Genomic DNA, 12,413 nt, shown 5'->3' on the forward strand with positions numbered 1-12,413 from the left:
TAAGTAACAGTTCTGAAATAGTTAGATCCAACCTACTTAGTATTTTCATCTAATAATTTTAGCTATTTAAAAAACACATACCTTTAATATTTTTTAATTTCATTCTGAAATAACTGCAATTACTTAACTAATGGGATTTGTGTTCCTGTTGGTCATAACGCTTCTTAAATCACAGTGGACACAGCCTCTCTCATTTCCTAGATCATATTGCTATTCACTCAGTAACTGCTTTTATCAAGCAAACTTGTAAAATCCAGCTTTGTAAATATATGATATTATTGAAAGGAATACAGTACAATCTATTGTTTAAATGATGAACTTCTTGAGCTAGTGGTTTGCACAATGAGCAACAGATGTCTAACGGATGTCCAGTATCTTTGTGTCTTCCCTGAAAAATTAAAATATCCTGTGATGCTCCTCTGTGGCCCTCCTATGAGTTTTACTGTGCTTCCATGCTGTTTGGAAACAGTCGCCCTACTAGATGCATGTGGTAAGTGGCAGGGCATGATTCACATGCCTAATTTTGTCAATACTAATTTTCTATTTAACTCAGGAAAATGAAGTGCTGAATGCTTTAATCAAAATGATTTAATCTCCAAAAAAGGTTATAATAGCATCAAAATTCAGATTATAACTTCTCTCACATTCAAATTAAAGTCAAAAGGTAAAATCAGCCTGGGTCAGCAAAATGAAGAAACACTCTTAAATTTAGAAAGGAGAATCATTTCAAAAAGAACCTACGTTTTGGCAAAGAACTGGTAAGTTATTAGCACTGCCTTTAAGGACCATTTAGTTAGACAATGACTAGGTCTCACATAAACACAAGTCTGTAGGTGAAAAACACAGCTGTGTTTCATATATTTCACAGGTTTTGAACATTTAATAATTTTGGATTTTGAAGGACGTATATGTAACTATATCACATGTCACATTGTAGTGACACCAAAATTAAAGGCTAAACCTCATTTCAGAAACAATTCAAGAGAAAAATGGTGACATATGTACATGTTACTCTGTCATTACGGTTTGTAGTGTAACATTAAGAAACAAGTATTTTTATTGAGGCACTAGAGCCTATTGGTTAAGAATACTAAAATTGGCTTGAGGTTAATAGAGAATCAAATCCCAACTGATCCATTTACTAGTTGTGTCTTAATATCCCTGAACTTAATCTCACAATCTATGAAATGAATATAATTCTCACATGGCTGTTAAAGAATCAAACAACCAAAACCTAAAACACTTAATACAGTTCCAAACATAAATGAAGAACTTACAAATTCTGGTAGTAATCATAGTTATTTTTAAGAGAATTATTAATCCCTTTAGATTTCCTTTAATACCAAAATCTTAAATTCAGAATATCTGTTTAAAAAAATGAATGGAGGGCGCCTGGGTGGCGCAGTCGGTTAAGCATCCAACTTCAGCCAGGTCACGATCTTGCGGTCCGTGAGTTCGAGCCCCGCATCAGGCTCTGGGCTGATGGCTCGGAGCCTGGAGCCTGTTTCCGATTCTGTGTCTCCCTCTCTCTCTGCCCCTCCCCCGTTCATGCTCTGTCTCTCTCTGTCCCAAAAATAAATAAAAAAAAAAATGAAGGGGAAGTCACACAAGCAAAGTCAGTTTCAATCATCTACATTAATGGAGAGGCTCAGTGATGAGAAGTATGACATAATTACCAAAGACTTTCTACTTATGGCTGTCATTGTGTACACGTGCATGCACACACATACGCACACACACTACCTTTTTACAGTATCTATTAAGATGCAAGTTTGTTATTTTAAAATGTTATTTTAAGTAAAATTGAACATTCACATTAAGAATTCTACTTTAAAATCTTTTCCATATCCAGAATGTTGAGAGTGCTTCTGGTCTCCCTTTATTAACAAATTACACAACACATAAAATTAAATAAAAGGCTCACAGGCATCATTCAAGTCTTTGTCACTTGCATTTCATAAAAATGTCATTTCCATTAAAATGGCATTACATAAAAAAGATTTTTACTGGGGGTATTTTTCAGCAGATTAGCTGTCCTAATTACATTTTGCTTGGGCTAATGTTAAAATTAGTTTCTGTTCCCTAAGCACATATCAGCTGATAGCAGAGAGAGGCAGACTTGCAACTTTCTATGCAACGGAAAGAAACCACCTGCAATTAGGGATGTGCTTAATTTAATTCACAGCAATTAGTGTATACAGGCAGGTGAATGTGATTTAATGGCACTCAAAACCTTTTTAAATTTTTGATGGAATTCTATAGAGAAAAATCTTAGAAATTAAGGTATGTAAGGGAAAAATCACAATTTAAAATCACACACTGGAAAATAAAGTTTCTTACAGTATAAAATCACCTTCCTTTAATTATAAATAAGAAATTGTTCCTTATGTGATTTTATTCACCATTTTATAGAAAATCAAGGAAATGAATTATCTGTTTAAATAATTTAATGGAATCACATCTCAATATTTACCAGTCATTTTTGGATGCACAATGCCTTAAAGTTCTGTCATGACTTCCAATAGCATATATTAAATATTTACAGAGATGACAAAGAAACCACATTTTGATTCAGCTACCTAAATGAATTCTTTGAAGGTGAAGGTCAGACTGAAGATTTTTTTATAAGATCAAGGATCCATACTAATATCTTATGCATGAAAAAGTACAGTAGTTGATGACCAAGAAATATTGATTAGTTGATGTGAGTAGCATCAATAATGAATAGCTTTCTTCTTGTTCTGACTTTAGAACATCCTTTTCCAAAAAAATGAGTTTTCTGACACTGGATTTTCTGACTTCAAAATATTACAAATAAAATTCAACTCAACACTCATTTACTGAACACCTATTATCTCCAAATCACTGGATAACAGATAGCCTTATAGAGCATACTACGACAAGACAGAGAAGCTCTCCCTTCATCATGTCCTCCCTCCCAAGGAGTTTATAATTAATTAAGGCAGTGTTTCTCAATCTGTAATATGCATAAGAATCTCCCAGGAATCTTAGTCTGGGGTATGGCCTGGGATTCTGCATGTCTAACAAGCTACCTGACAACTCTGGTGAGGCAAGAGAATCAGAGGCTGAATTGATAAGAATGGGAGAATCTTCATGACAGGTAAAAAAGGTTTCTCCATTTCTCCATTTCTCCAAGTAGTAAAGGAGGTAATAGTAGTGAATTTCAAGACTAGTTCATGGAACAATTGGTATTCTTGTGGATCTTGAAAGCTGAGGACTCCTTTAATGAACAGATATTATAGACAAAGGGCAGTCCAAGTATAGGGAAAAGACTAACAAAAATGTCAGTGCAATATAGGTAGAAAATGCAGCACGTTTAGAGAGAATACTAAATAATATTGACAAGTGGAATGTACAGTTCATGAAGGGGGAATAAAACAGGTTCATAAAAATGAATTAAATATTGTGCTTATTGTTTTCACTATTAATTATCATACCAAATCTAGTACTGTCCTACCACTCATAAAGTTTTTCATATCTATTATCCTCAGGGTGTTCTTGTAACAACTCCATGACAGATTTTTGTCAGTTTTGACATAACCAGTTTACAGAGAGTCTGAAGATAACATGTTGTTTTGAACAAGTGTAAGTAAGCAGTCAGTTAGTGCTGGATCTAAACTCCAAAATTTTTTGCCCCATAAAATATTATCTCTATTAACCATTTACAGAGTAAGAAAACATTTTATTTTATTATTTTATTTTATTATTTTTTAGAAAATATATTTTTAACTAAGAGTAACAATCCAGACGCAAAATACTTTTTTCCCCCTAAGATTCACTTTATCATAGTGGTCAGGTGATGAGAAAACCCTTGTCTCCTTTTTCTATAACTTTAATGGGAGTTCACCTAATATCTCACTGTTAATGATACAGCTTCTTGGTTTGACTCAGGTTCCTTACAAAGATAAGGAAATAAACTTCCATACTCTTCTAAGAATTTTGAACAGGAATGGGTTTTAAGTTTTAATTTTTTTAACGTTTATTTATTTTTGAGACAGAGAGAGACAGAGCATGAACGGGTGAGGTGCAGAGAGAGAGGGAGACACAGAATCTGAAACAGGCTCCAGGCTCTGAGCCATCAGCACAGAGCCCGATGCGGGGCTCAAACTCATGGACTGCAAGATCATGACCTGAGCCGAAGTCGGCCGCTTAGCCGACTGAGCCACCCAGGCACCCCATAGGAATGGGTTTTAAGTTTTAAAAGAACCACATATTTAATAAACATATAACTGCCATATGCATAGGTACCATCTACAAATTATGGAACACATTCATGAAAGATAGTCTCTTCAATAAGTTGCCATATTAGTCTTAGAAAAGTAGATAAGTGAAACACTACGTATGGTTAGTTACATTTTAAAAATTATAGAAAAAACTAATCTAGGTGAGGATATTGAGAATAGCTGTAAAGTCTAAGTATTTTAGAGAAATTCAATTGCATTCATTATGACTAACTTTATGGCAGAACTTTAAGGCATTGTGCATCCAAAAATGACTGGTAAATATTAAGATGTGATTCCATTAAATTATTTAAACAGATAATTCATTTCCTTGATTTTCTATAAAATGGTAAATAAAATCATATAAGGAACAATTTCTCATTCAGAAATCTATAATTTCTATTGATCAAGTAAAGGTTAATTATTTATTAGTTACTCCATCTGAATCTCCAAATTCTAAACATATGACATACAAAGGTTCTATAACAATCCTATTATTAATTTCAGGATCTTAGAAAAATGTAAATCTAGTATATACAAAAGAAGTTTATGTATAAGAAGAGTGTGTGATTTTAACATGCAAATTAACTGGATGAAACAACAAACCTCTTTTAATAAGTACCTGCACATGAGAGAAAACTGAAGCCTATATATCCCCTAAATGTAAAGCATTGAAACCTAATCATTAAATTAAAAATTGAAATACAAATGTTTCTTTAAAAACTCTCCCTAATATAATCCTAAAAACCTAAGCTATTTTAAACAGCCCAAGCTGTTGAACACTTTATAGCTTTTGGAAAAAAAAAAGATGCTCATTTTCACTTTAAATTGTAAGCATGGTATGATGAATATTAGTCTCTCGTATTAGGACAAAACTAAAATTGTCACATTGAACTAACATTTTCTTTTATAAAAGTTACTTATATTCTTCTAATTCTTCTCTTTTATATTACCAGGGTAAAGTTCAATAAACACTAAATGACTGAAAAATGCTAGAAATACATTTAATTACATGCACACATACATCTATATGTATCTCTACCAGAAGCAAGCTCCCTTGTGGATGCTCTCACTCTTGCTCTCTCTCTCTACATAAGTAAGTATGTATGTATGTATGTATGTATGTATGTATGTATGTATGTATAATAACTGCATTTGGGAAATCAAGTTTGTATAATATTTGGTACTTTTACAATTTAGTTATTTTCCTTAATTTACCCTATTTTTCTTATGTACAATTTTGAAATAAAGCACACTAACACTAGACAAAATAAGGTGGTTATAATAGGTGCAATTTTAGTACTCTCACCTCTGGTTGAATTTCCATTTCTCTTGAATTTTTTATTTAGTGGACATGTGGGCTTCTCTCTGAATCTAACACCAAGTAGACATGCCATAACTAGTAAGATATATGAAGTGCTCAAAATTTAGTATTTGCTTTGTATTTGTTTTTAACAATGATAAAATATAAATTTTAAGATAAAAAAATGATTTCTCATGTCTGCTCATCATATGAGAAACAAATAATCTGACTTAGACACACTTAGTTCTTCTTTAGTATCACTTTAGGTACTTATTATCCTATTAACTGTGTTTTCCCCTTGACATTGTAAGAGTCAACTCAGTGACTAAATATTTAAACTTTGTACCGTGCACATTATGCTGTATTGAGATTATTGATGGTGCTTCTAATTTTGACCCTGAACAAAATCAATAAGCTGACGCCAAGATATTTAAATGGTATATACCCTCACACAAGAGACTCAATTATGAACATAATAATTGTCTTCAATTTTATAACTGAAACATCCTACATCTAATAATAAAAACAACAGATGAGCCATTTTTAGAAGGAACTGAGGAATAATGCATGATGTATAAAAATATTTTTATGTATCTCTACCAGAAGCAAGCCCCAATGCCTGATAAGTCCTGCTCCTACCATGCATGGAATTCTAGTATTCAGTAACAGAAGAGCCTATTCAAATGCAAGTTGGTTAGATATCAAGTATTTCTTTACGAGCCATGAAAATTATAGGCAATATTTAAATTTTAAATTAGTCATTAATTTAAAAATAAGGGAGGTTAATTTAATGTTCTATGATAACCAAAGTATAATGATATTGTTGATACTATGGATAGACAGTTAAAATTTTAATATAAAAACAGGTTCCTCTTGAACTAGTCAGCTAAAACTTTTTTAGGTTTCTCTCGGGAAAAAAGGAATGAATTCAAGGATGTCTAAATTTACAGCTCATAAAGTAATTATGCCCTTCTGAATCATCAGCATAATTTTATTTATTTATTTAAGTTTATTTAATTATTTTGAGAGAGAGAAAGTGGGAGCAGGAGAGGGCAGAGGGAGAGGGAGACAGAGAAGCCCAAACAGGCTCCATGTTGTCAGAGCAGAGCCTGACATAGGGCGGGTCTCAATCTTATGAACCATGAGATCATGAGCTGAGCCAAAATCAAGAATTGGATGCTTAATGGACTGAGCTACTCAGGTGCCCCAATCATCAGCATAATTTTAAATGTTTATTTTAAATGTCTTATACACAGGAAGATGTGGATGTTTGTATGTGTTATACACAGAAACCCTTGATAATGATTAACTGTTGTAGATAGCTACTGACAAGAAGGAATCTAATCTAACAATCATCAAGTCCTTTGTCCCAAAGGTTCTGCTTGATTCTGTTTTCATTTTCTGCAAGATCATTCAGCCTGTGTCTCAAAAGCCAATTCTCTCAGCACTCCCCCAGTCCCTCCTACTTATTCCATTCCCTTTTGCCTGGAACACACTTTCCTCTTCTCAGTTAAGCCTACCCACCTTTTGGGTTATTAGAGGAGTCTTATCCCTTCCTGTGTATATGTGTGATTTTACCTGATCAATATTAGAATTCCCATTAGAATGTAAGCTATACAAAGGTAGGCTTATGGGCCTTATGTTTATTTTTCATCACTAGTGTAATTACGGCACCAAGTCTTTGCATTTTAAAAATAGTTTTTCAGTGAATGACTAATTTACTTGTACTGCTTATCACATCCTTTGTTTTTAAATCTCATGACCAAAATTCATGTTATTATATTACTTTCTTTATTTTTTTAGAGACAGACAGAGTGTAGGAGGGGATGGGGGGCAGTAGAGGAAGCAGGGAAGACAGAGAAAATTAAGCAGGCTCCATGCTAAGCATCTATCCGGGCTCAATCTCATGACTATAAGATGATGACCTGAACCAAAATCAAATCAGATGCTCAACTGACTAAGCCACCCAGGCACCCCATTATTTTCTAAGTAACACATCATTGTGTGTATTTTAAGTCTTTAGGACAGCAATTTTGAACATGGCTCAAAATATCCAAAAGCAGACACTGTCAGTTGAGACTTCAAAATTTAAAATAAAATAAGGAAAATGAGCTATAATAATGACACATTTCTTCCTAGTGTCAGGTAAACTGTAAAACTATAACACTTTGGGAAAAATATTCTGAAATATTTGTCTTCTGACAACTGTCAAAGCAAACAAAATCAAGAAAAATACACTTAACATAGTACCCTTCTTAATGGGAGTGTCACTGTGATAAGAGACACTGGAACATGCCTGGAGATTCACACAAAGCACAGGGCAAAAGATCCTCACAAGTGGTAGTTACCAATGAAGACTCAAAAGCCATGATTTTATCAAGCATTTGGGAGCTTGAATTAAAAAAGGAAACATATTTTCTTTCAAATTGAGGTGCTTTTAAATGGGAAATTAACTTTAAGGCTAAATATACATTGCAGATGATGTAATCAAAGTATATTTAAATCTACTGGGAACAAAAACAAGTTTCATAACACTTTGAAAACTGTAAAAGAAATTGGCATGAAGTGGTTTTTAATCATTAACTAAGTTTTAAAAATATCCTTCAGTAGAAAATATCTGGTTACTCTATATTTTTAATGTGCTTCTAGAATGAGATATATTGGAGGCACCTGGCTGACTAAGCCTAACCTGTAAGGGGATTCTTGCTCTCAGGGTTGTGAGTTCAAGCCCCACAATGGGTGTAGAACTCACTTAAGAAAAAAAGAAAAGAAAAGAATGAGATGTTTTAAAAAATGAGTAAAAACACATTATCAATATTACAAAGTCAAATAATCCAGTGTCCATATGTTTTATATAAGTTAACAAAACAGGTACCCATATAAGTCAAGAGATAGCAAAATTTCAATTCTAACAGCTTGACTGGTTTAGCAATTTTATAAGCTACCAACAGATGTAAATTTGTCAGGCTGCCTATAATAAAAATTTATGAAAAAAATGTAAAGCATTATTTATGCAGTATTGTACCAATCCTATAGTATTCAAACTTACTAAGTTCAGTGCTCCATGTATTTAGACCTGATGTCCTTTCCTCTACACCATAGCTGTCTGGGGTCGGAGCAGGGAGCTATTATTACACATGAACAGATCGGAGGAGAAGCACTATCAGAATAAGGCCCCTTATATCAGAGACAGAATAGCTTCCACTTGCTAAGAGTGTACACTCTGCTAAACCTTTATTTTTTTTTTTTGAGAAAGAGAGAAGGTGTAAGTAAGCAAGTAGAGAGAGAGGGAGAGAGAGAGAAGCGTGGCTCACCCCAAAGTGGGGCTCATGCTCACCTGAAGTGGGGCTCGAGCTCAACCAATGCTGATGACCTGAGTCAGAGTCAGATGCTTAACTGACTTAGCCATCCAGGCACCCTACAGACTGATTTTTTTAAGTTTATTTACTTATTGTATTTATTGTATTTATTGTATTTATTTATTTATTTATTTTGAGAGAGAGACAGCACGAATGGAGGAGAGGCAGAGAGAGAGGGAGACAGAAAATCCCAAGCAGTGGGAGTACGGAGCCTAAAGTGAGGCTCAAACTCACCAAACCTTGAGATTATGACCTGAGCCAAAACCAAGAGTGGGATGTTTAACCAACTGAGCCAGCCAGGCACCCCTGGTAATAACCATTATTAACCTCACTTTAAAGAGGCAGAAATTGAGGCACAGATAGGTAAAATGACTTTCCCAAGAAAATGTTGCTATTAAATAAAGAGTAAACATGGAGAAGATAGAGTCTGCACATCCAAAGCCCACACAAAAATTGCTACTCTAACAAAAGTGAAAAGTTAATTGAACCAATGCAACACAGAGTTGTGTAAAACATTAAGTAGCACTTCCCTATCCCTTCTAATCAACCACCTTCAAGTAACCAATGTGAACAGTCCATTGTTTCCTCCCATGCCTTAAGCTCCGAAAAATGGGATCATGTCTCACCACTGTAATTTGGGATGGATTCTAAGTGTTAAGTCATTCCATTTAGGATCACAGAATATCTTCATTAATATATTCACATTATTCACATTATTCACATTATTTTCTACAATTATTCACATTAGTTTCTATCCTTTAATAATGCCATAAAGTGAAGTTTGGGATTCTGGGACATTTTTGTGAAATTTATTTTTAAGTGTTTTAAGTGTTTTATATATTTTTTTCATTATTATGAATGACAGTTCACCCACCACAGGTGCAATGGTATCATCTTTATCAGAAAGTGAGGAGTCTCAGGACTCATCAGACGGTATAGGCTCTTCACAGAAAGCCTGCGGGATCCTAGCATGGAGTGCATCTAGAAGAAAAATTTTGAAAGGTTTATCTTCTGAAGATACATGGGGCAGAACAGAAGACAGAGAAAACCCTGGAGTTTCTGCTGTCACTTCTATGTCTGTCCCAACTCCCATCTATCAAACTAGCAATGGACAGTACATTGCCATTGCCCCAAAGGGAGACTTACAACTGGCCAGTTCAGGCACAGATGGAGTATAGGGGCTTCAGACATTAACCATGACAAATTCAGTCAGTACTCAGCAAGGGACAACAATTCTCCAGCATGCACAGACCTCCGATGGACAGCAAATACTTGTGCCTAGCAACCAGGTGGTTGTACAAACTGCATCAGGAGATATGCACACATATCAGATCTGTACCACCCCTTCAGCTATTTCGCTGCCACAACCTGTGATAATGATATTTCCTGTGACACTTATATCTCAGACAACTAAGACAGATGACCCCCAACTGAAAAGAGAAATAGGTCAATGAAAAACAGAGAAGCTGCGCAAGAATGTCTCAGAAAGAAGAAAGAATATGTGAAATGCCTGGAAAATTAGGTTGCAGTCTTAGAAAATCAAAATAAAACTCTAATAGAAGAGTTAAAAACTTTGAAGGATCTTTATTCCCATAAAGGTATTTGATTAAGAAAGAAAATATTTTTTCAGACTTCCTAAAATTTATATGGGATTTCTTTTCTTTTTAGAGGAGGTTTATAAATTCAAAGGCCAAAAATGAAGCATTTTATTTAGGGTTTTGCAATTCAAAGATAAATACCTTATGCAAGAGATCTGGTGATAGAAGATAAAATGGAAAATGAGCTCAAGGAAGCCACTGACACAGCTGGAAGCTCTGGAAAAATGAAACCCACTCAAGAAGCGGGAAGTGAGCTTTCACCAGTTTGAATTTCCTAAATGACAATAATCCAAAAATGACAGAGAAGATGAAATTTGGTAAATGGATTTTTAAAATAAATCAGTTTACCTTATAGGTTTGCATTTCTTACCATTTCCTAAAGTTTACATTTTTCAATTGTGTGTGTTTATATGTTTTATTTCTGCCAATAATTCTAAATTACAAATAGAAAAGCTAATATATAAGTAAATATATAAATTATGTGTTCTGATTATACTTGTTCTATTGTCAGATCGTTGAAATGTTTTTTTAAGTTTGTTTCTTGGACTTGAGACGGGTTTTGAGACTTGTGTTTAACTATTTTTGAGGTTTTGTCCTCAAAGGCATCTAAGATATATGAATGGAGTAGAGTGATTTTGTAACATTTTTTTTTATCAGAATGGAAAGAGAACTTCTGTTTAAATGTTTGATACTTTTCTATTTAAAAGTTTGATACTTTTAAGTGGTTTGTTTTTTTGGTTACTCTGGTCATTGAGATTTTCTACAAATATATAATAAATTGTTTTTTGATTCTATATTCTGTATGCAGTTGAATATACATTACCTATTCGGTTGTGCTTTAATAGAATGGAATGTTTACAGGCTCTTGAAATGATATTAGAGTATTTTTTTAATTTTTTAAATGTTTATTTATTTTTGAGAGAGAGACAGAGAGACAGAGTGCAAGTAGGGAGGAACAGAGAGAGAGGGAGATACAGAATCTGAAGAAGGCTCCAGGCTCTGAGCTGTCAACACAGAGCGTGACAGGGGTTCAAACTCACAAACTGTGAGATCATTACTTGAACTGAAGTCCGATGCTTAACTGACTGAGCCACCCAGGTGCCCTGATATTAGAGCATTAAAAAAAAATTTTTTTTAAGTTTATTTATTTTTGATAGGAAAGGAGAAACAGAGCGTGAGTGTGGGAGGGGCAGAGAGAAGGAGAGAGAATCTGAAGCAGGCTCCAGGCTCTGAGCTGTCAGCACAGAGCCCCACACAGGGCTCAAACTCACGGACCGCGAGATCATGACCTGAGCCAAAGTCGGACGCTCAACCGACTGAGCCACCCAGGCACCCCTAGAGCATTTTTAAAAAACCTTCTGAGGATGCATACCAAAGTTTTCCAAGAGGATTTTATAATCAATTTAATGTAAGGTTTATCAGATTCTAAAATAGTATGGTTATTTTTTTTAATTTAATGTTTATTTATTTTTGAGATAGAGACAGAGCATGAGCAGGGGAAGCACCGAGAGAGTGGGAGACACAGAATGCGAAGCAGGCTCCAGGGTCTGAGCTGTCAGCACAGAGCCCAATGTGGGGCTCGAACCCACAAACCAGGAGATCATGACCTGAGCCAAAGTTGAATGCTTAACCGACTGAGCCACCCAGGCGCCCCAATCAATGGTACATTTATAAGAAAAGTGACTGCCAATATATTTTTATAGCTAATCTTTATAAATTCTAAAGGTGAGTTCTTAATGATTATTTTAAATGTTTATATAGTTTAGTAAAAAAAATATTTTGCATTGCAAAGTATCATCTTTATATTATGAGAAGTAGTTTCCAGATTGGCTAATACTTGAATTGCAAGTTTTGTATGCAGTTTATCCAAAGCTCAATAATGCCATCCATACACCAGTGTTTACTCTCTGTA

General features: G+C 34.4%; 1 protein-coding gene and 1 pseudogene across 9 annotated transcripts in view; one reads left to right on the top strand and one right to left on the bottom strand.

Moving 5' to 3' along the window:
- Window positions 1–12,413, bottom strand: part of NAALADL2 (N-acetylated alpha-linked acidic dipeptidase like 2) — a 1,340,454-nt gene that overhangs the window by 1,071,959 nt on the left and 256,082 nt on the right. The gene's annotated exons all lie outside the window — the stretch shown is intronic.
- LOC101098887 lies at window positions 9,788–10,509 on the top strand (annotated as a pseudogene).

The sequence above is a fragment of the Felis catus genome, chromosome C2 (assembly GCF_018350175.1).
Source record: "Felis catus isolate Fca126 chromosome C2, F.catus_Fca126_mat1.0, whole genome shotgun sequence".
In the NCBI taxonomy this organism is placed as follows: Eukaryota; Metazoa; Chordata; class Mammalia; order Carnivora; family Felidae; genus Felis; species Felis catus.